The sequence below is a fragment of the Callithrix jacchus genome, chromosome 12 (genome assembly GCF_049354715.1).
Source record: "Callithrix jacchus isolate 240 chromosome 12, calJac240_pri, whole genome shotgun sequence".
NCBI lineage: Eukaryota > Metazoa > Chordata > Mammalia > Primates > Cebidae > Callithrix > Callithrix jacchus.
Genome location: NC_133513.1, coordinates 37,808,148 through 37,828,731, shown reverse-complemented (window position 1 = coordinate 37,828,731; position 20,584 = coordinate 37,808,148). Strand labels below are relative to the sequence as shown.

At 48.4% G+C, this 20,584-nt stretch overlaps 1 long non-coding RNA gene and 1 pseudogene across 1 annotated transcript in view; both read left to right on the top strand.

Moving 5' to 3' along the window:
- The window catches only part of LOC100405859 (uncharacterized), a 46,544-nt gene extending 41,887 nt beyond the window's left edge, over nucleotides 1-4,657 (top strand). The window contains exon 5 of the long non-coding RNA XR_013524825.1: nucleotides 1,833-4,657. This is a non-coding gene — a long non-coding RNA (uncharacterized LOC100405859). The remainder of the gene's footprint in view (nucleotides 1-1,832) is intronic.
- Nucleotides 4,658-4,820: 163 nt separating this feature from the next.
- Nucleotides 4,821-19,752, top strand: LOC144578799 (serine/threonine-protein kinase PINK1, mitochondrial pseudogene; annotated as a pseudogene).
- The last annotated feature ends 832 nt before the right edge of the window (nucleotides 19,753-20,584 follow it).

Here is a 20,584-nt window from a genome sequence, read left to right as displayed (position 1 = left end):
CAAGCTCACACTGACCTTTTGCTCCAATCAGAATCCACCCCCAGGTAATCTGGCTGGAAAAACCACTGCACCGTCTCCTCTACCAGAAGTGGGGTAGCAAATGACAGCTGCTAGGGCCCCCATATGAGCCACAGGGGGAGCAGAGCCAGCTGTTCTACAGCCGCGTTGTGGAGCAGGTATCTCACCCCATCCCACACAGACCAATGCCCAGTGGACCCGGCAGTTCTAACACCCTGGAAGCTAAAGACTGACTTGCTGGGCAATGGTCAGGATTCTTTCTGGAGAGTGTCAGTAACCCCAGAAAAGACAGGATTGATATGGTTTGGCTGTGTCCCCACCCAAATCTCATCTTGAATTGTAACTCCCATAGTTCCCACATGTCATGGGAGGAACCTGGTGGGAGGTAATTGAATCATGGGGGCAAGTATTTTCTGCGCTGTTCTCATGATAGTGAATGTGTCTCATGAGATCTGATGGTTTTAAAAAGGGGAGTTTCCCTGCACAAGCTCTCTCTTGTTGCCTGCTGCCATCCACGTAAGATGTGACTTGCCCCTCCTTGCCTTCTGCCATGATTCTGAGGCCTCCTCAGCCATGTGGAACCGTAAGTCCAGTAAACCTCTTTGTTTTGTAACTTGCCCAGTCTTGGGTATGTCTTTATCAGCAGTGTGAAAATGGACTAATACAGGGATACTAACATTTGGGGGACCAAAAAGTCTGATGACCCCCGGGTGAAGCCAACAAATCTGAAATCTTCAACACTCACATGTAATACTTTTAATCAGTTTTTCAGGGCCTTGTCCTATGTATGAGGACAGCCCAAAGTCAGCTGATATTTGAGGAAAGGATCCAATATGAAGCACAGAAACCAGGACAAATAGAAAAAGGGGAGCCAGAGAGGCAGTGCAGCCAATGTAGGACACATACAGAAAACTTTAAAAATTAATATTCCCAACAGTTACTATACTGAGTGATATGAGAAGATGTTACATCTGTAAAACAAGGACAGAATACCATGACAGTAACCAGACCAAAAGAATCTCAAAATTAAAGACAGGCAAAAAATTAAAAAATCCCAAATAAAATAAAACAAGAAGACAACAGAATGGTTAAAAGCTAAAATCAGGTAGAACAAAAAGACAAAGGGAAACAGAAGAGAAAGCATTAAAAAAAATGATAGGATTTAGTCTCAAGGCCAGTCTGCTGACCTACAAGAGTTCCAGAAGCAGAACAGAGGGGAGGAAAGCTTCAAAGATGTAATGCAAGAAAATTTCCCAAAACTGAAGAAAAGCAGTCTTCAATGTAATTATGTGTTAGGAAGATGGGAAGAGGGGTATTGATGGGGAATTCAGGTTAAGGCCTACAGATAATTGATTAAAAAATTGCAATATGAATATAGTACCAAAAATATGAAATTGAAGATGAGAATAATTCCCTGGAAGTATTAACGACGTTTGTCTTTGGGGAGAACTGGGGGTGGAATGGGTGAAACAGGACTGCTTTGGGTTACTGTTGTTTTTCCTTGTCTCTTTAAGACTTACTAGTTCTTGACTTCTTAAACTCAGTGCATACAATGCTTTGAAAAAATAAAAAAGCATTTAAAAATAAACAGTTACAAACACTAAAAAAATACTACCTTCCCATACAGACTTTAATATACTAAAATACATCCTTCCAGATATATTTATATGCATATACAGTAAAACATTTTCTTACCATAAAAAGTTAACATGCATTTTGCTAAATAATGATTTATTTGACCTAAAAATATACTGGAATCATCTATGTGCCAACAGACATATTCAGAGTGCTGATACATGGATGTCTCATTACAGGTAGTGCAGAAGAGAATGAGGCCCTGTACAGTTCACAGCAATGAAGGCTGCATGAATTGAGTGCCACAAGGGAGAAATACGCAGGGTGAGCTGACCCAGGGAGGCTTCTCAGAGAAGGTGTTTTTGGGAAGCACACCAACTCACAAATGGGAGGCCTCAGTACCCAAGAAGATGAATTGGCCATGCCAGCCTGTGCCACCCACAGCCACTGAAGCACTTGTTTGAGTCTTGCTGGAAACATGGGCCCATGTTAGTGATTATGTGCCTTGTAGCAGCAGACACAAAGCTTCCTCTGCTAAGTTTTCAGCAGTTTCATCAGTGTGAGCAAGGAACTTATGAACTGAATGACCTGGAGTATGGTGAGGTGCCTGCTGCTGGAAATTTTGGGGGAGACCAGGCTACCTTTCTGAGCTGCTAGTGAGGGATTCTGATTTTGGGGTGGAGGGCATGCACCCATGACCTTCCACGTGGGCTGATGCTCCCAGCTCTAACTCTACCAAGTCAGCTCTTGTCTGTATGTTCCCAGCTTTAAAAGCCAGGCTCTCACTTTGCCTTTGCCTTTTTTCTTTTCCTGTTTCCTTGCTTATTCAGGCTGTGGGTAGAGTCAGTTCCTTGAGGCTGTAGGACAGAGGTCCCTGTCTTCTTGCTAGCTGTCAGGGTAGGGCTGTTCCCAGCTTCTAGAGAGACCCCCATTCCTTCATTTGCAGCCTCCTTTCTCTGTCTTCAAAGCCAGCAAATGTGGCCCCGTCCCTCTTACCTGTGAGTCTCTACTTCTTTGCTCATTTCTTTCTTCCAGCTGGGAAGGGAGTGCCATTGTAATTACAATGGGTCCACCTGGATGACCCAGGCTAGTCAGTTGCCCCATCTTCAGGTCAGCTAGTTAGCAGCCTTAATTCTGTCTGCAGCCTGATTTCCCTTTCTCCAGCAACACAGCACTCACAGGTGCCAGGGATTAGGACCTGGACACTATTCTGCCCTACCCACTCTCCATCCTTCCTCTAACCACTCTGCCTCTGCTGAAGATTGGGGTGGGGAACTTTAGCACAAGAAGTCAGAGTGATTTAGTTAGCCTTGCAGAGAAGGCTTATGTCAGAGAAAAAGCTACACTCTGGGCAAGTAGAAAGCAGCAGCCCAGACCTGCAGTTCTCCAAGGAGGCTCCCAGGACCAGCAGCATCAGCCCAACCAGGAACCTGTTAGACAGACAAATTATGGCCCCACCCAGACCCAAAGAATTACAAACTCTGGGGTGGGGCCCAGCCACCTGGGTTTCACAAGCCCTCTAGGTGACTCTGATGAGACCCTTTGCTCCAGAACAGCCATCCCTGCTTCTCTTGCTTTGGTCCTGGTGGGCCCATCATGGAAAGTGCAGGTGGGAGCCTCTGCATTGTGCTTGGCCTAAGGAGTTCCTTTTAGACTGCCGGTGCCTCCCAGCCACTCTGTGCCACCCCTGGAGGACTGGGAGCTCAATTTCCTCAGAAGCCAGGCTGCTAATGCCCTGAAAAGGTAACATGACCCAGAAAATCGACCAGGAGGAACTAAAAAGCCTTTGGCAGGGTCTCCAGGGAAGACTGCCTGGCTCCTGGCTGAGACAGGAATCCAGGAAGGCAGAACTGCAGGGGAGGAGCCTACAACTTCATGGAGGACCTAGGTGGCCTGAGTTGTGTGGTGCCAGCTGCAGGGTTTCTCTGCATGCTGGGCTGTCTCCATGGTCAGAGATCTTGAGCTTGGAGAATGATGTGCACAGAACTCCTTAGGATTAGCAAGCACCCAGGTGGTGGGGCCTTTCAACTTGCATGATGGCTCACACCTGTAATCCCAACACTTTGTGAGGCCAAGGCAGGTGGATCTCTTGAGGTCAGGAGTTTGAGACCAGCCTGGCCAACATGGTGAAACCCTGTCTCTACTAAAAATACAAAAATTTGCCTGGTGTGGTGATGTCTGCCTGAAGTCCCAGCTACTTGGTAGGCTGAGGCAGGAGAATTGGTTGAACCCGGAAGGTGGAGATTGTAGTGAGCTGAGATTGCTCAATTGCACTCTAGCCTGGGTGGCAGAGGGAGGCTCTGTTGCAAAAAAAAAAACAAAACAACAACAACAAAAAGACTTTTCTGACAATCTCAGATTTATTCTTGACCTAAGTGTCACCTAAGACATTGGGCCTCACACTTGACTGCCCATAGGAATCACCTGGGAGCTTTTGAAAGTCCTGATGCTCAGGTCACACCTCAGATCAATTTCATCAGAATGAGTGGGGTAAGACCAGGCTTAGTACCTTTTCTAAGGCTCCCCAGGTAATTTCAATGTGTACACAATATGCAGGCAATGTTGAGTTGAAAACTGCTTGTCTAAAAGTGGTTCTTAGTCCTGGCTACAAATTAAAATCAACTGAGAAACATTAACAAAATAATGATAGAGCAGGCTGCCCCCATGCCATAAGCCAGAGTCTCTGGGGAGGGGCCTGAGCATTGCAGGTGATAAAAGTCCCCGGGTGATTGTACTGAAGCACAGCAGCATTAAACCCTGGCACCTTGGGCTGTGGTGCTTTCTCTTGCTGGCTCAGTGAGGTGCCTGGGCTCAGCCCCACTATGGGCTGAGATTATCATTTTTTAAACTCCAAGGCATGACAGTGCTCAGTGAGTGTTCCTTTGCATCCTTTGTCATCTGCAAACTGACTCTTATTTGTAGGGCCAACGAAACCTGTGGCAGAAGGAAAACTTGAGACCCCAAAATGAGACCCGAGAGTCACCCCAGAGGCCTGTGTAGCTGTGGGTTGGCTTTAGAGACTGCTTTTTAAAAATAAAGATCTAGGATACATATTTTGATGGCTTACAGAATGATTTTCCTACTTTATCTTTTTGGTCTTGCAGTTCTGTATGACCCACAGAGAAAAACTGGACAGAGAAATCAAGAAGAGACCACTCCTCAGGCAGATGTTCCGAGATAAACTGAGGCACATATTAAAATATTAAAGAGATTTTTTTGAGGAACTCATGCATTGGGCAGTGCCCGATAGAAAGCAGTTAGGGACCCCAAGGAAGGCACAAGAGGAAGGCTTTTACAAGGTGAAGGTGAGAGCAAGGCAAAGAAAACACGATTGGTTACAGCGAAGCAGTAATTTCATTGGGATCATTCCAGTGGAAAGTTCCTAGTTAGAGAGTAGTTGGTGGTTTCTGATTGGTTAAGCTTAACTAGTAGAAAGTTGCTAGTTAGGGGTTAGTCGGCAGTTTCTGATAGGCCTAGAATATGATGGTTTATGCTGAGTCAGCTTGCGGATTGCCAACATAGGAGTCGAGGGCACTGAAGCTGCCTGGGCCTGATGGCCTCCTGATTAATTTTTGTTTTTAACACAGGTATGACAACACAGTGACTGACACATGTGCCTTCCAGGTCCCTGGCTGGGAAGGAAGGTGAGGTAGCAGCAGCAGCTTCTCAGTGCAGAAGCTGAAGGCCCTGCTCCTGGATGCCGCTGTTCTAGATGGACAGCGGGTAACTTCTCACAGGTTACCCACTCTGCAGCTCTCAGCCGCTGAGGTTCACTGTGTGGCTTCCAATGTCAGTGGGCCATTCTTCCTGAGCTATAGGCACTCATAGTATCATGTCATGTGGTTGTTAGAAGCAGGGTGGGTGGGCTGGTCAGGTTCTGCTATTTACCAGCTGCATGACCTTGGTCAAGTGACTCAGCTTCTCTTAGCCAAGGCAGGTTATTTGTTTTCAGTGGGTATGGATTTTAGTTTATAAACACTTGAGTATAAAAATTGTCACATTCTCCAAATTAGATAACTGCTCTAGTTTCCAATCACTGAGCTGGTAGAAGATATGTACTGTGTCCAGCTGAGCAAGAGTCTCAAGAGTTTTAAATGGTTCAAGCATGACTGGGCAGTGGCTCACACCTGTATAATCCCAGCACTTTGGGAGGCTGAGGCAGGAGGATCCCTTGAGTTCAGGAGTTCAAGACCAGCCTGGGCAACATAGTGAGACCCCATCTCTACAAAAAATTTTTAAAAATTAGCTGGGCATGGAGACATGAGCCTGTGGTCTCAGCTACTTGAGAGGCTGAGGCAGGAGGGTCACTTGAGCCCGGGAGCTTGAGACTGCAGAAAGCTGTGATCCCACCACTGCACTCGAGCCTGGGCAACAGAGCAAGACACTGTCTCAAAAAAAAAAAAAGAAAGAAGAAGAAAAGGTCCAAGAATTCAGAAGAGGTTCTTTGACACCCATTCCACACTGAAATTCTGAAATTCTTTTTGGAAATCCAGAGGTTTCTTGAGGGCAGGTGGCTGGGTCACCTCATAGGCCTATGGTAGAGTGCCCAAGTGGCCATGGTCCTCCTCTCCTTCCTGTGTCCGTACCCTTTATAACATGGCTTTAAAGCAGCTTCTTTCCCCTCTGACTTTGGGCTGGACTGTGTCTGGCTCTGGCTATAGCATGTGGTAGGAGTGGGGAGGGGCCACCTGTGGACCTGTGCCTGGCCGTAAGGCCTCTGTGCCCTGCATTCTCTCTCCCTGAACCCTACCTGGTTGCCTCTGGAGCAAGTCTGGGCTAGCCGACTGGAGGAGTGGGGAGACTGTGGGAGCTGGCCCAACTGCAAGGCGCCCCCCAGACCGGTCAGCCCCTGCCCACCTAGCAGTAGAGGCACAAAAAGAACCATATAGCTGAGCTGCCGCAAATTGCCAACCTGAAGTATTGGGAGATAATAAGTAGCTGTTTTTTTTTTGAGATGGAGTTTCACTCTTTTTGCCCATGCTGGGGTGCAATGGCATGAGATCTCTGCTCACTGCAACCTCTGCATCCTAGGTTCAAGTGATTCTTCTGCTTCAGCCTCCTGAGTAGCTAGCCTTACAGGTATTTGCCACCATGCCTGGCTAATTTTGTATTTTTAGTAGAGACGGAGTTTCTCCATGTTGGCCAGCTGGTCTCAAACTCTTGACCTCAGGTGATCCACCAGCCTCAGCCTCCCAAAGTTCTGGGATTATAGGCGTGAGCCACTATGCCCGGCCAGTAGCTGTATTTTAAGTTATTAGCTTTAGAAGATTTATTTCTCTGACAGAGCAGTTTTTATCCTCTCTAGGTTCTCTGCAAAGAGCAGACTGAGCTACTGCTACTTATAGAAAAGAACCTCAACCATCCCCAGCTTCTTTCCTTCCTAGTGCCACTAATTCCCTCTCAGCCTTGGCTACTTTCAGCAAGCTCAAGCCTGTGCAGCAGGTGCATCCTTCCCCTGGGCACTGCGTGACTTGAGGTGTTGTTCTTGAAACACGAACTCAAGTCACAGCTCCCTCGGGAGGGGACTCCTAGGTCAGAACACACAGTGGCTCTCCTTCTGGATGAGACAGCATCATATCATTCTTGCTCTCTCTGTAGGCCCTAGAGCCCGGAAAGCAAAGGACCATCTCTGTAGGCAGAGCAGAAGCGGGACCTGCCAATATCTGCTAAATGAAGATGGAAAGTGCAGGTGCTGGGCATGGCACTGGGCCCATAGTCACTATTAAATGAAGATGGAATGTGGGTGCTGGGCACTGTGCTGGGCTCGTGGTCACTATTAAATGAGGATGCACCGTGGGTGCTGGGTACAGCACTGGGCCTGTGGTCACTTTTAAATGAAGATGGCATGTGTGGGTGCTGGGCACAGTGCTCGGTCTGTGGTCAGTATTAAATGAAGATGGAATGTGGATGCTGGACACAGTGCTGGGCCTATGGTCACTATTAAATGAGGATGCAATGTGGGTGCTGGACACAGCACTGGGCCCATGGTCACTATTAAATGAAGATGGAATGTGGGTGCTGGGCCTGTGGTCACTATTAAATGAGGATGCAATGTGGGTGCTGGACACAGCACTGGGCCTGTGGTCACTATTAAATGAAGATGGAATGTGGGTGCTGGGCCTGTGGTCACTATTAAATGAGGATGCAATGTGGGTGCTGGACACAGCACTGGGCCTGTGGTCACTATTAAATGAAGATGGAATGTGTAGGTGCTGGGCTTAGTGCTAGGTCTGTGGTCTCTATTAAATGAGGATGCAATGTGGGTGCTGGGTACAGTGCTGGACACATGGTCACTATTAAATGACGATGCAATGTGGGTGCTGGGCACAGTGCTGGACCCATGGTCACTATTAAATGGGGATGCAATGTGGGTGCTGGACACAATACTAGGCTCGTGGTCACTATTAAATGAAGATTCAATATGGGTGCTGGATATAGCACTGGGCCTGTGGTCACTATTAAATGAATATGGAATGTGGGTGCTGGACACAGCACTGGGTCCATGGTCACTATTAAATGAAGATGGAATGTGGGTGCTGGGCACAGTGCTGGGCCCATGGTCACAATTAAATGAAGATGGAATGTGGGTGCTGGACACAGCACTGGGCCCGTGGTCACTATTAAATGAAGATGGAATGTGGGTGCTGGGCACAGTGCTGGGCCCATGGTCACTATTAAATAAAGATGAAATGTGTGGGTGCTGGACACAGTCCTGGGTCTGTGGTCAGTATTAAATGAAGATGGAATGTGGGTGCTGGACACAGCACTGGGCCTGTGGTCACTATTAAATGAAGATGGAATGTGGGTTCTGGGCATGGTGCTGGGCCCGTGGTCACTATTAAATGAAGATGAAATGTGTGGGTGCTGGGCACAGCACTGGGCCTGTGGTCACTATTAAATGAAGATGGAATGTATGGGTGCTGGGCATGGTGCTGGCCCCATGTTCACTGCTAAATGAAGATGGAATGTGCAGGTGCTGGGCATGCTCTGAGCCTGCGGTCACTGTGAAGTGGTACGGTGGGGCTGCTTCTACTTCAGTGCTGCCCTGTCCACACTAGGCTTGCTCTGGCCTTCCTGTTGTCTGGAGCCTGTCCTTTCTTGCAGCTTCAGAACAGGCAGGATAATCTCTCTCCAGGGCAAGGAAGGCACTTGGGCCAGGGACTCCTCACCACCAGTTTGAGGGCTGTGCCCAAAACCACCTCCTTCAGGAGGGTATCCCAAGTTCTGTCCTTGCCTAAACAGCTGGCACCTGTGCTCAAAATATTTATTTCCTCCGTGCCAGCTACTCTCCCATTTCTCCTGTCAATGTGAGTGCGGGGACTAGAGAGTCTTTCTGCATCCCAGCCTAAGCCCATCGGATGTGGGGACTTTTGCCCCTCTGACCCTGTCCTCATGAGGCACAGCCTGCAGGAAGTGACAGCCCTGGCGCTACCTGATCCCATGGGACTCAGCGCTTCATCCTCCCAGGGTGTCCTTTGGTCTAGGTGCCCGGGGCACTGGAAGGGACCTGGAGTGACAGGAACACATGACTCATGGAGCAGAGGTGGAGCAGCTGCCCAGGGTGGCTGTCTGCCCTCCATGGGAGTCATTCCCTCTCTCTTATCTTAGGAACTTGGGGTGCCTGTGCTTGAGGTGGGAGGCTGTGTGCTTTGGGAGCTGGCCATGGTGCCGCCATCTTCCAGGGCTGTCTCTCATGCCCGCCAGGGGATGCTCAGTTTCCAGTCCTGCCTGACTCCCCTCCTTCTGGGTCCTCTGCAGCACAGTGATATATTTCATATTTCTACAGAAGAGGTATCATCAGCCCTCACACTGGCACATTTTTTTTTAATGCCAAGCAAGTCAGCTTGGACTCAAATGTCAGTTTCCTTGAACAGATTTGTCAATTACCTCAAAATTAACTCTCCCATTTTAGGAATGGCAGGTGCTGCCCTTAATACATCTTGCAGGCCTGGGAGTGACAGATGTGGGGCCTCCTCACCTCGGATCAACCCCCTGGGACTTAGTGATCACATCTGTACAGTGAGGATCACAAACATCCTTCCAGCTTGGACACCCTGAGATTGTAAAATGAGGTGAAAACTTGCTGAACAAGGGAAACGATCATCACCATACAAGGACATGGGCATCTTCTCCCAAGCTCTTAGCTCTTGCTGAGGTTCCCAAGAGCACACCTCTATAAAAGTTCTAGATTTGAAGGCATGAAACTTGTTAGCCAGGAAAAACACCTTCTTGTTCACTTTTGTTAGACTTCAGAATGTCAACATATGAACAAGCTGGAATTTATATCCATAGTGTTGGCTGCTGTTTGACACTTGCTTGAATTTTGAGGTATGAATTATACTCGTGAGTGTGTCTTGCTCTAGGGCTTGGGTTATTTATTATTTGAGGTTAACATATGTGGAGGATTGGATTGGACCAGGCGAGTCTGGCCAGGCACAGCTTACAGGGCCCTGTGTTATTTTCGTTCTTTATCCATTCGTGTTGGTGCCAATTATTTTGAAAATGAACAGTGGTCCATAAATAGGAGAGCAAAGCCTGTGCATTGCTGTGGGCCTTACTGTCCTCCCTGTCACTGGTTTGTGCCTCGTCTTCTGGGGTACACAGGAGAGGCAGATTGGGACAGGAGAGATTGGCAGGAGGATAGTGCTGGGACTGACTCTCAGAATCCCTAGTCTGAGAGTGACATACTACCAAGCTTTCTAGACAGGCTGGTAACTCCCCCCGTCACCTCTATTTCTAAGGAAAGACACATACAGACAGTTACAAATTTGTTGAGATTACCTTTGGCAATGCCTTGGATTGACCTTAAAGTGTAGGATACACAGGCTGGTGAACAGTACAGAAACAGTGCCTAGTGCAGAAATAGTGCACCATAAATGAACACTATAGAGCAACATAGGTGGAAGATGGACGTGTGTGGGATGGGATCTGACAATATGCAGAGAAAAGAGCAAAGGCCAGTCATGCATTAGGATGGCTGCTACCAGAAGAATGGGAAAAGCAAGAGAGAGTGAGGTCGTGGAGAAACTGGAGCCCCGGTGCATTGCTGGTGGGAAAGGAAAATGGCACAGCCATTGTGGAAAATAGCACGGCAGTTATTCAAAAGGCAAACATGTAAGCAAAATAAGCTAGCCATAGAAAGACAAATATTGCATGTTCTCACTCATATGTGGGAGCTAAAAACATTGATCTGGTGGAGGTAAAGAGTAGAATGGCAGACACCAGAGACCATGGAAATAGCAGGCAGGAGAGATGAAGAGGGATCAGTCAATGGTTTAAAAGTGCAGAGAGGTGGAAGGAATACGTTCTAGTGTTTCATAGCACAGTAGGGTGACTTTAGTGTACCATAATTTATTATATATTTCAAAATAGCTAATAGAGAAGATTTGTAATATTCCCAACGCGCCTGTAATCCCAGCACTTTGGGAGGCTGAGGCGGGCGGATCACAAGGTCAAGAGATCGAGACCATCCTGGTCAACATGGTGAAACCCCGTCTCTATTAGAAACACAAAAAAAATTAGCTGGGCATGGTGGCGCGTGCCTGTAATCCCAGCTACTCAGGAGGCTGAGGCAGGAGAATTGCCTGAACCCAGGAGGCGGAGGTTGTGGTGAGCCGAGATCATGCCATTGCACTCCAGCCTGGGTAACAAGAGCGAAACTCCATCTCAAAAAAAAAAAAAAAAATTCCCAACGCAAAGGTTTGGGGTGATGGATATCCCAGTTACCCAGATTTGGTCATTACAGATTGTATGCATGCATCAAAGTAGTACATGTACCACATAAATATGTACAGCCCTGATGTATCCATAAAAATTAAAAATAAAAGAAGTTAAACACTAAACAAAATTGTTGTGGGATCCAGCAATCCCCTTCTAGGTGAAGGTAACTGAAATAAGTCATACGCAAAAGGACAAATGCAGTATGATATGTTCACACTGATATGAAGCTACCTACAATAGGCAGATTCTTAGGGACAGAAAGTCAGATAGAGGCTGCCGGGACCTGCGGTAGGGAGGATGGGGAGTTGTTGTTTAATGGGGACAGTTTCTGCAGGGGAGGCTAAGGCAGTTCCAGAGGTGGACGATGGTGTAATTGCACGACCTTGTAGATGTCCCTAATGTCACTTAAAAATCATTAGAATTGACTGCCCCTCAAGAAGAGCAACCCCAAGGCACATAATTGTTAGATTCACCAGGGTTGAAATGAAGGAGAAAATACTAAGGGCAGCCAGAGAGAAAGGTCGGGTTACCCACAAAGGGAAGCCTATCAGACTTACAGCAGATCTCTCAGCAGAAACCCTACAAGCCAGAAGAGAGTGGGGGTCAATATTCAACATTCTTAAAGAAAAGAACTTTCAGCCCAGAATTTCATATCCAGCCAAACTAAGCTTCACAACTGAAGGAAAAATAAAATCTTTTATGAAAAAGCAAGTACTCAGAGATTTTATTACCACCAATCTTGCTTTACAAGAGCTTCTGAAAGAAGCATTACACATAGAAAGGAACAACCAGTATTAGCCTTTCTAAAAATATACCAAAAAGTAAAGAGTATCAACATAATGAAGAATTTACATCAAAAAATGGACAAAACAGCCAGTTAACATCAAATGGCCAGTAATCCTAAATTTAAATCGACTAAATCCCCCAATCAAAAGATACAGCCAAAACCCAACGGTATGCTACATCTAGACCCATTTCACATGCAAGGGTACACGAAGACTCAAAACAAAGGGATGGAGAAAGATTTACCAACCAAATGGAGAGCAAAAATAAATAAATAAGTAAAAAGCAGGAGTTGCAATTCTCGCCTCTGATAAAATAGATTTTAAAGCAACAAAGATATAGTGGTAAAAGGATCAATGCAACAGGAAGAGCTAACGATCCTAACACCCAGATACATAAGACCTATAAAGAGACTTAGACTCCCTAGACTCCCACACGATAATAGTGGGAGATTTCAACAACAATATTAGATAGATCAACGAGACAGAAAATTAATAAGGATATCCAGGACTTGAACTCAGATCCGGAACAATTAAACTTAATAAACATTTATAGGGCTCTCCACTTTAAATACACAGAATATACGTACCACATCACACCTACTCATAGGCTTAAATAAAATATTGATCGGCCATTATTAAACACAATTATTGGCATAAAAGAGGTTTTCAGTACCCATTTTTAGAATAAAGCAACATTCCCGCTCTCTCTCCTTTTCTTCCTCTCCTTCACTCCTTTTTTTCCCTTTCTGTCCTTCTCTTCTTTCTTTTTCTCTAAAAAAAAAAAAAGAATTGACTGCCCCTGAAGTTTGTTGCGACCAGCGGGCAGACGCCGGCGGCGGCGGCGGCGGTGGCGCTGGGTGTAGCGGGCCGCGGCACCACCGTGGCGGTGCGACAGACGCTGGGCTGCGGCCTGCAGTTGGGTGGAGCGCTGCTGCTGCGCTTCACCGGCAAGCCTGGCCGGGCCTGCGGCGGGCTGGGTCCGCGGGGAGCGTCTGGGCTGGGCCGCGGGACCGGGCGCGGAGCCTCGCAGGGTCGGGCTCAGGCTCCCCAACCGCTCCGGCTTCTTCCTCCAGTTTGTGGCCGGGCTGGCGGCGCGGCTGCAGCGGCAGTTCACGGTGCGGGCCCTTGTGGCCGGGCACTCTTTCTGGCCTTGGGCTAGGGGTGGGCCTCATCGAGGAGAAGCAGGAGGAGAGCCGGCGGGCGGCCTCGGCCTGTCAGGAGATCCAGGCAAGTTTTACCGAGAAAAGCAAGCTAGGGTCTGATCCGTTGGACACCAGACGCTGGCAAGGCTTTCGGCTGGAGGAGTAACTGATAGGGCAGTCCATTGGCAAGGGCTGCAGTGCCGCTGTGCATGAAGCCACCACGCCTACACTGCCCCAGAACCTGGAGGTGACCAAGAGCACCAGGCTGCTTCCAGGGAGAGGCCCAGGTACCAGTGCACCTGGAGAAGAGCAGGAGCGAGCTCCGGGGGCCCCTGCCTTCCCCTTGGCCATCAAGATGATGTGGAACATCTCGGCAGGTTCCTCCAGTGTAGCCATCTTGAACACAATGAGCCAGGAGCTGGTCCCAGCGAGCCTAGTGGCCTTGGCCGGGGTGTATGGAGCAGTTGCTTACAGAAAATCCAAGAGAGGTCCCAAGCAACTAGCCCTTCACCCTAGTATCACCAGGGTTCTCCCCGCCTTCACCTCTTCTGTGCTGCTGCTGCCAGGGGCCCTGGTCGACTACCCTGATGTGCTGCCCCACATCTCCACCCTGAAGGCCTGAGCCATGGCTGGACGCTGTTCCTCGTCATGAAGAACTATCCCTGTACCCTGCTCCAGTACCTTCGCATGAACACACCCAGCCCCTGCCTGGCCACCATGATGGTGCTGCAGCTGCTAGAAGGCGTGGACCATCTGGTTCAACAGGGCATTGCACACAGAGACTTGAAATCTGACAACATCCTCGTGGAGCTGGACCCAGATGGCTGCCCCTGGCTGGTGATCACAGATTTTGGCTGCTGCCTGGTTGATGAGAACATCGGCCTGCATTTGCCCTTCAGCAGCTGGTGTGTGGATCGGGGCTGAAACGGCTGCCTGATGGCCCTGGAGGTGTCCACAGCCCATCCTGGCCCAGGGCAGTGATTGACTACCGCAAGGCTGATGCCTGGGCAGTGGGAGCCATTGCCTATGAAATCTTCGGGCTTGTCGATCCCTTCTAGAGCCAGGATAAGGCCCACCTTGAAAGCCACAGTTATCAAGAGGCTCAACTACCTGCACTGCTCGAGCTGGTGCCTCCAGACGCTAGACAACTGGTGAGGACACTGCTCCAGCGAGAGGCCAGCAAGAGACCATCTGCCTGAGTAGCCGCTAATGTGCTTCATCTAAGCCTCTGGGGTGAACATATTCTACCCCTGAAGAATCGGAAGTTAGACAAGATGGTTGGCTGGCTCCTCTAACAGTTGGCTGCCACTTTGTTGGCCAACAGGCTCACAGCGAAGTGTTGCGTGGAAACAAAAATGAAGATGCTCTTTCTGGCTAACCTGGAGTGTGAAGCACTCTGCCAGGCAGCCCTCCTCCTCTACTCATGGAGGGCAGCCCTGTGACGTCCCTGCATGGAGCTGGTGAATTACTAAAAGAAGAACTTGGCCGCCTCTGTGTCGTGATGGTCTGTGAGTAGTGAGGGTGGAAGTCAGGAGACAAGATGGTGCAGAGAGGGTTGGTTAGCCAAAGAGAAGGTCTCAGGCTTGGCAAATGGAAGAACCTGAGTCAGAGTTCAGTCTGCAGCTGCTAAGTCTAGCTGTGCAATTTGGGATAAATCTTATAACCTGTGTGGACTTAAGTTCTCTCGCCTGTAAAACGAAGAAATTGGTATAAACCAGAAGTTGGCCACCTTTCAGGTTGTGACACCTGGTCAGTCTTCCTTGTGGCACAAAAGCAACCCTGAGCACGTAATAAGTGTGGCTGGGTACCAGGAGAGCTTTATTGATGGACACTGATGTTTGATTTCCATGTGTCACTAGTCTTTTCAACCATTTAAAAATGTAAGGACCATTTTTAGCTCACAAGTCAAATACAGGTTGCAGGCTAGATTGGCCCACACACGTTTGCCAACCCTCTGATCTAGATGAATCTGAAGAACCTAACGACTCTACAAAAAAAAAATTTTCTAAAAGCAAACTGATCACTAGGTCTGTTTGTGCTTCCGTGCTGAAAAAAAAATGTGGTAAGCTTATCCCGGTGTAGGAAGCCAAAGGAATGCATTCTCTTCACCAGTCAGGAAGGTAACTCAGGCTTGATTGCAGACTTCAAAGCCCTGTCTTCAACCCTTGCCCTGTCCTCAGACGTCTGAAAAGTTAGTGGCCAAGCTGATGTATTAGAGGAGGCTGGACTGAGGAGGGGTAGGCCTGCATTCACAGCAGAGAGGATCCAGGCCAAGGCACTGGCTGTCAGTGGCAGAGTTTGGTTGTGACCTTTGCCCCTAACACGAGGAACTTGTTTGAAGGAGGCCATGTAGCATGTCTGTATTTGCCACCTGGACAAATGCAGCCATCAGCATGAGTCAGCACATTCAGTTACGGGAGTGGGAAATGTCCACGCGAGGCTTGGGAGGTGGGGGCCTCTGTGTTCCCAAGCTGTGCATTCTGGACCAGCTACTGAATTAATCTCACATAGCGAAGGTGACTGATGAGCAGGAAGTAAGTGTGGGGATTTAAACTTGAGAGTTTCCCTTCCGACTAGCATCTCTTACAGGAATTGTGAAATATTAAATGCAAATTTACAACAGAAAAAAAATCGTTAGAATTATAAATTTTATGTTATGTACACTTTATTATAAGAGAGAAAAAAAGAGCAAAGTCAACTGTGGGTGAGTTCATGGCATTTCCCTTGAGTTCCAGCAGGTCCCATCTGCGATGTCTCAGGTCCTGTTGTGTGGGTAGGGCTGGTGGTGTCACTGGTCCCATTTTATAGATGACTAAATGAGTCATAGACATCCCTGTGTGTTCTAACTCGCATCCCTGTTCATTGTCTGTCTCACTACACTGGGGTGTGCATTCTCTCAGGGTAGGGACCTTGTGGGGCCACTCACCCCAGGGTTCTCAGGGCCTGGCACACAGAAGATATTTGCACTGAATGAAGAAGTGAATGGCACACTTTGTCTGAGGCTGGCCCCCAAGCTGGTAAGGAGCAGGTCCAGAACACTGCTCAGTCCTCCTGCTCTGGCCCTGTGTTCTCCAACGCCTCAGACTGCCTGGGGGGCACGTGGGAACCCCATGCACATGAAGGCCCTTCCTACTCCAAACCAGGGCAAATGGTCTCTGAGCAGCTGCAACTGGACAACAGGTCTCTGCCTTGGGGTCACCCATTTTCTTGGTTGGAACTCCCCCCAGGCTCCCACACTACCCTACTTAGACCCTGTCCCAGTGCTGGCAGGTGTGCCCACACATGTGTGGTCTCTCCTGCTGTCTCCCCGCTTCTGGACCCAGGCATATTCTGCTTCCCCAGTCCTGGGCCAGAGTCAGAAGCTGACCTCATCTCTCTCAGGGTGGCCAAAGTCAGTGGCTGGCCAGGCACAATTCATGGGGAGGTGGTAGAACCTGAGTCCACGCTGAGCCCTCACCTGGGCAGCCTTCTCCTCCCACATCCTCCTCCCAGAGGTCCTGTGCTGGGGTTCTCATTGCATCTCCACTTCTCCCCACCCTGCCACAGTATACCTGTCTGGTCCGTGCTGGCCACAGATCCAGAGGCTCCTTGCTGAGGCTGCAAGTGCTGCCCTGGTGGACCCAGTTGCCTCCTGCCTTCTGGGTGTGGCACAGCTAGCCTGGGAGTGACAGGCTTGTAAAACTGTGAAAACTACTGGCCACAGAAATGACCCACTAGCTAAGCATGTGAGCCTCTGTCCTTCAATCTCAGCCTGTTTCCCATGTTCAAGGTCATGGTCACCACCAGTTTCTTCTGCTTCAAAACAGCCCAAAGCAGCCTATCCTTGTTTCAGTCCTGGCCCTGGCTTTAAGCCTCCTGAGGCTTCTAACTTGGCTGATAACATTGGCATCTGCCCATCTCTGAGGCTTAAAACCTCAAGGCCAGCTTTTGCTTCTCGTTTTCCTTTAGAGCTTCCCAGTTCAACAGAAACCCTGCCCTTTCTACTCTCTGGCTACCAACCCTAGTGGCTTTTGGGGTCCCAGGGTCTGCCTGTTTATCCTCTGATGTGGTACCATTGACTGCTGGCTGATTCTGCCATACTACAGCCAGGGTGCAGCTCAAAAACACAGAATAACCATGTCACTCCCCAGTGTAAGATTTCCACGTCTTTCTAGTTCCTGCAGGTCATGTAGGCAGCCCTCACTAGGGTCCGGGACAACAGTGTGCTGGCCGGTAAACATGTAACAAAAACTGTCCAGGAAAAAAAGCCCTTACCTGTAGCATTTGCCAATTTCTGTGGTATAAATACTCCCACCGTGGCTGATTTCAGGCCACCCACATGATGTCACTGGTGCAGGGCTGGGAAGAGATGCCTAGAATCACAACGTCAGACAGCATCTCGCCTGTGCAGTATGATGGACACTAAATGACCTAGAGCAGAGATGAGAGGAAAATGTAGTCAAATAACTAGGATGTAATGAGTTTGGGATATTTATTACACTTGATTTAATTTATTTAATTGAAAATTACTTTTAATGATGGCTTTTTTCACATCCAGCTCTAAAAATAGCTGAAAATTTAACCAACAGCTCTCACAAGTCAGCACAAGTCAGCAGCAGGGCATAACTGCCTGTGACCAAGCTCGTCTTCCTCTTGACTAGGGGTACAGTGAAGGCCGTGGGCTTGGGAGTCCAACCGAGTCAGCTTACACATGGGCTCTTCACTGGTTTCCAATAACCAAGTCCAGCATGTTAGGTCTGGTACTACTCTACTTTCTTGAGCAGAATACTCAGGTCCTCCATGAAGTGGTCCTGTCTTGCAGTTCTGTCTCTTTCAACTTAAGGACTCTGTCTACTCACATGTGTATTTGTGATATGGTTGCAGCAGCAGCCAGAGCCAGGCCCTGAAGTGGCCTCTGCGGGGTGCACAGGGCATGCCTTCCATGTGGCTCTGCTTGCCTGGCCACCCATCTCCTTGGCACCATCATTCTCATAGAGCTGGAAGACAGAAGCTCTGTGTTGTAATCAGTGTGGTGGGGCAGGCTGGACAGCCTGTGGCCTGGGCTCCGTGTCTGCAGCCCTCTTGCTGTGCTAAATGCACATTGATGGACATCACTCGATTGCTCCCTAGAAGAAATTGGTGGAGTTAGACTTCTTCCTGCAGAGGAAAGTGTATCAGAAACAAAACCAGAGCCCAATCAAACAAAAGAAGCTCTGAGCCTGTACATCAGATGTATTGTCTTCTGGGAATGTAGGAAGTTGGAAAAAGCCAGGAAGATTAATGAGTGGAAGAGAAGGAAGAGGGAAGGAGAGGCCTGCCTCCTGTCACACCTGTCCTTTTATGAGGTCAGGCTCTTGGAGGACAGCTGCTCTTGCTTATGGAGTCAGAACAGGCCCCAGTGACCTTCACACCTGCCTAAGGAGCTCAAACAGAATCCACCTGTTGAATCGAGATCACTTATTTTTCTCCCAAGAAGGGGCTTGTGCATGCTTGGGCAAGCCAGCCTCAGATTTGGAGCCACACAAAAGTAAGTACTAGAGGCACACTCCACAGCCTGAGAACCACAGGCCACCCTCAACGCCAGCCTGGCGTCAGGTATCCGTGGAACTGAAATACAAACCATCACATACCCAACACTTCACCTCTAATTTGTGTTCCCTTTTCATTTATGGAACCAGAGTGCAGATGGATTTGGAAATCCCCTGGACTCTGGCAAAATGCCATTTGAAGTTGTTCTATGGTTTCCCATCAGGAGAAGTCCAAGGAATTGGTAAGACTTATGGTGGACATTGTTACCGATCATTGCATAAGAATTTTTCTTTGCAGTCAATTAATATTCATCTCTGATATTCCCTTCAAATATGTGATGTTAAAATGGGAAGGGACCCTTGCTTGGGCAAAAACAACAATGTAGCTTTTTTTGAAGATTGCTCATAGCAGTGGTGCCAGTGCAAGCTTTAATGTGAACTGGCCTGGTCCTTGGGCCAGGATTCTGGGTCGTTGGTGTATTCTGCAGTCCTCCAGAAGGGCCTCTGACTCCCCAGAGAACTGGTAGGCCCTTTGCAATCTGCCCAGACATTCTCCTGGCCCTCTGTATCTTGTCTCTTTGTCTGCCCACCAGCATGAGGATCCCAGCACCCATGAGCCCTTCCCTGACCACCCCAATAGATGTGGTCATTTACCTTCTATGCTGCCAGAAAATCTCATCCATTTGTCTGGTTGCCCTTATCTCATTGCAGTCATCATCACTATCTCATTGTAGCCACTAGTATTTCTGAATACTCACAGGATGCTAAGCACAGGGCTGAGCAGTTTCAGCTGTGTATGTGCCTGACTTCCTCCATCCCTGCTTCTGTGGGTTCCTGGGAGGCAGGAACCATGTTTAGTACAACTCAGTCCCCTTTATCTAGTGGCTACCACAATGCTTGATCTATAATAGGTGCCCTATAAATATTTGTTAAAGGAACTTGCATCAATTGATTTGTAACCATGTCTTATAAAATCAATCTCATTTCTGTTTACTATTTGAAAAATGGCTTTAGTCCTTTGTCTTTTGCAAGAAGGCCTCTCAAGGGCCGTGTTCTTGTAACAAAACAAATGTAGTGCATTCACAGAACGCTTACGTAGGCCCGCAAGCTCCGTGCAGCTTCTCTTCCCTTCCCCATGGGCTGAGACTGGAGGACTCCATGGCTGGGGCCAGAAGCTGTTTCCCGTGGAGTGGCCCCAGTGCTGATCTCACTCCTGCTGCCACAGGGTGTGGGTGCTTCTGCTGCCCAGCTGTGGTCTTGCTCACATGGCTAGGGAGGTACACCTGGATAACTCGGATGAAGTTCAGTGTAGGCACCCCACAATAGGGGGATATCTTTGTTCCTGCTGTTAAAACAAAATACCTTGGACTGCATAATTTACAAAGAGCAGAAACTTATTTCTCACAGCTCTTCAAGGCTTGGAGGGCCAAGCTCAAGGCACTGGCACGTGAGAGCCCAGTCTCTTTGCTTCCAAGGTAATACCTTGAATGCTCCGTCCTCACATGGCAGAAGAGCAGGACAGAGAACCGACTCCTGCAAGCCTTTTATAGTAGTGCAGTGCTCATGTCTAAACATTTCCTAAAATATCCCACCTTCCCAACACTGCTGCACTGGGGATTAAGTTTCCAACACATGAAGTTTGGAGGCGACATACTCAAAAAATAGCAAGACGTTTCCATGGTGATGCTGGAAATTGTACATAGACCCTCAGCTCTGACCTACCTAAGGGACTTGTCAGGGCCAACTGAATGCAGGTCTATCTTGAGGCCAACAGGTCTGAAGCAGGAGTTGTAAACCCTTGTCTCCCTGTACTTCATTGCAAAAGAAAGTTGGAAAA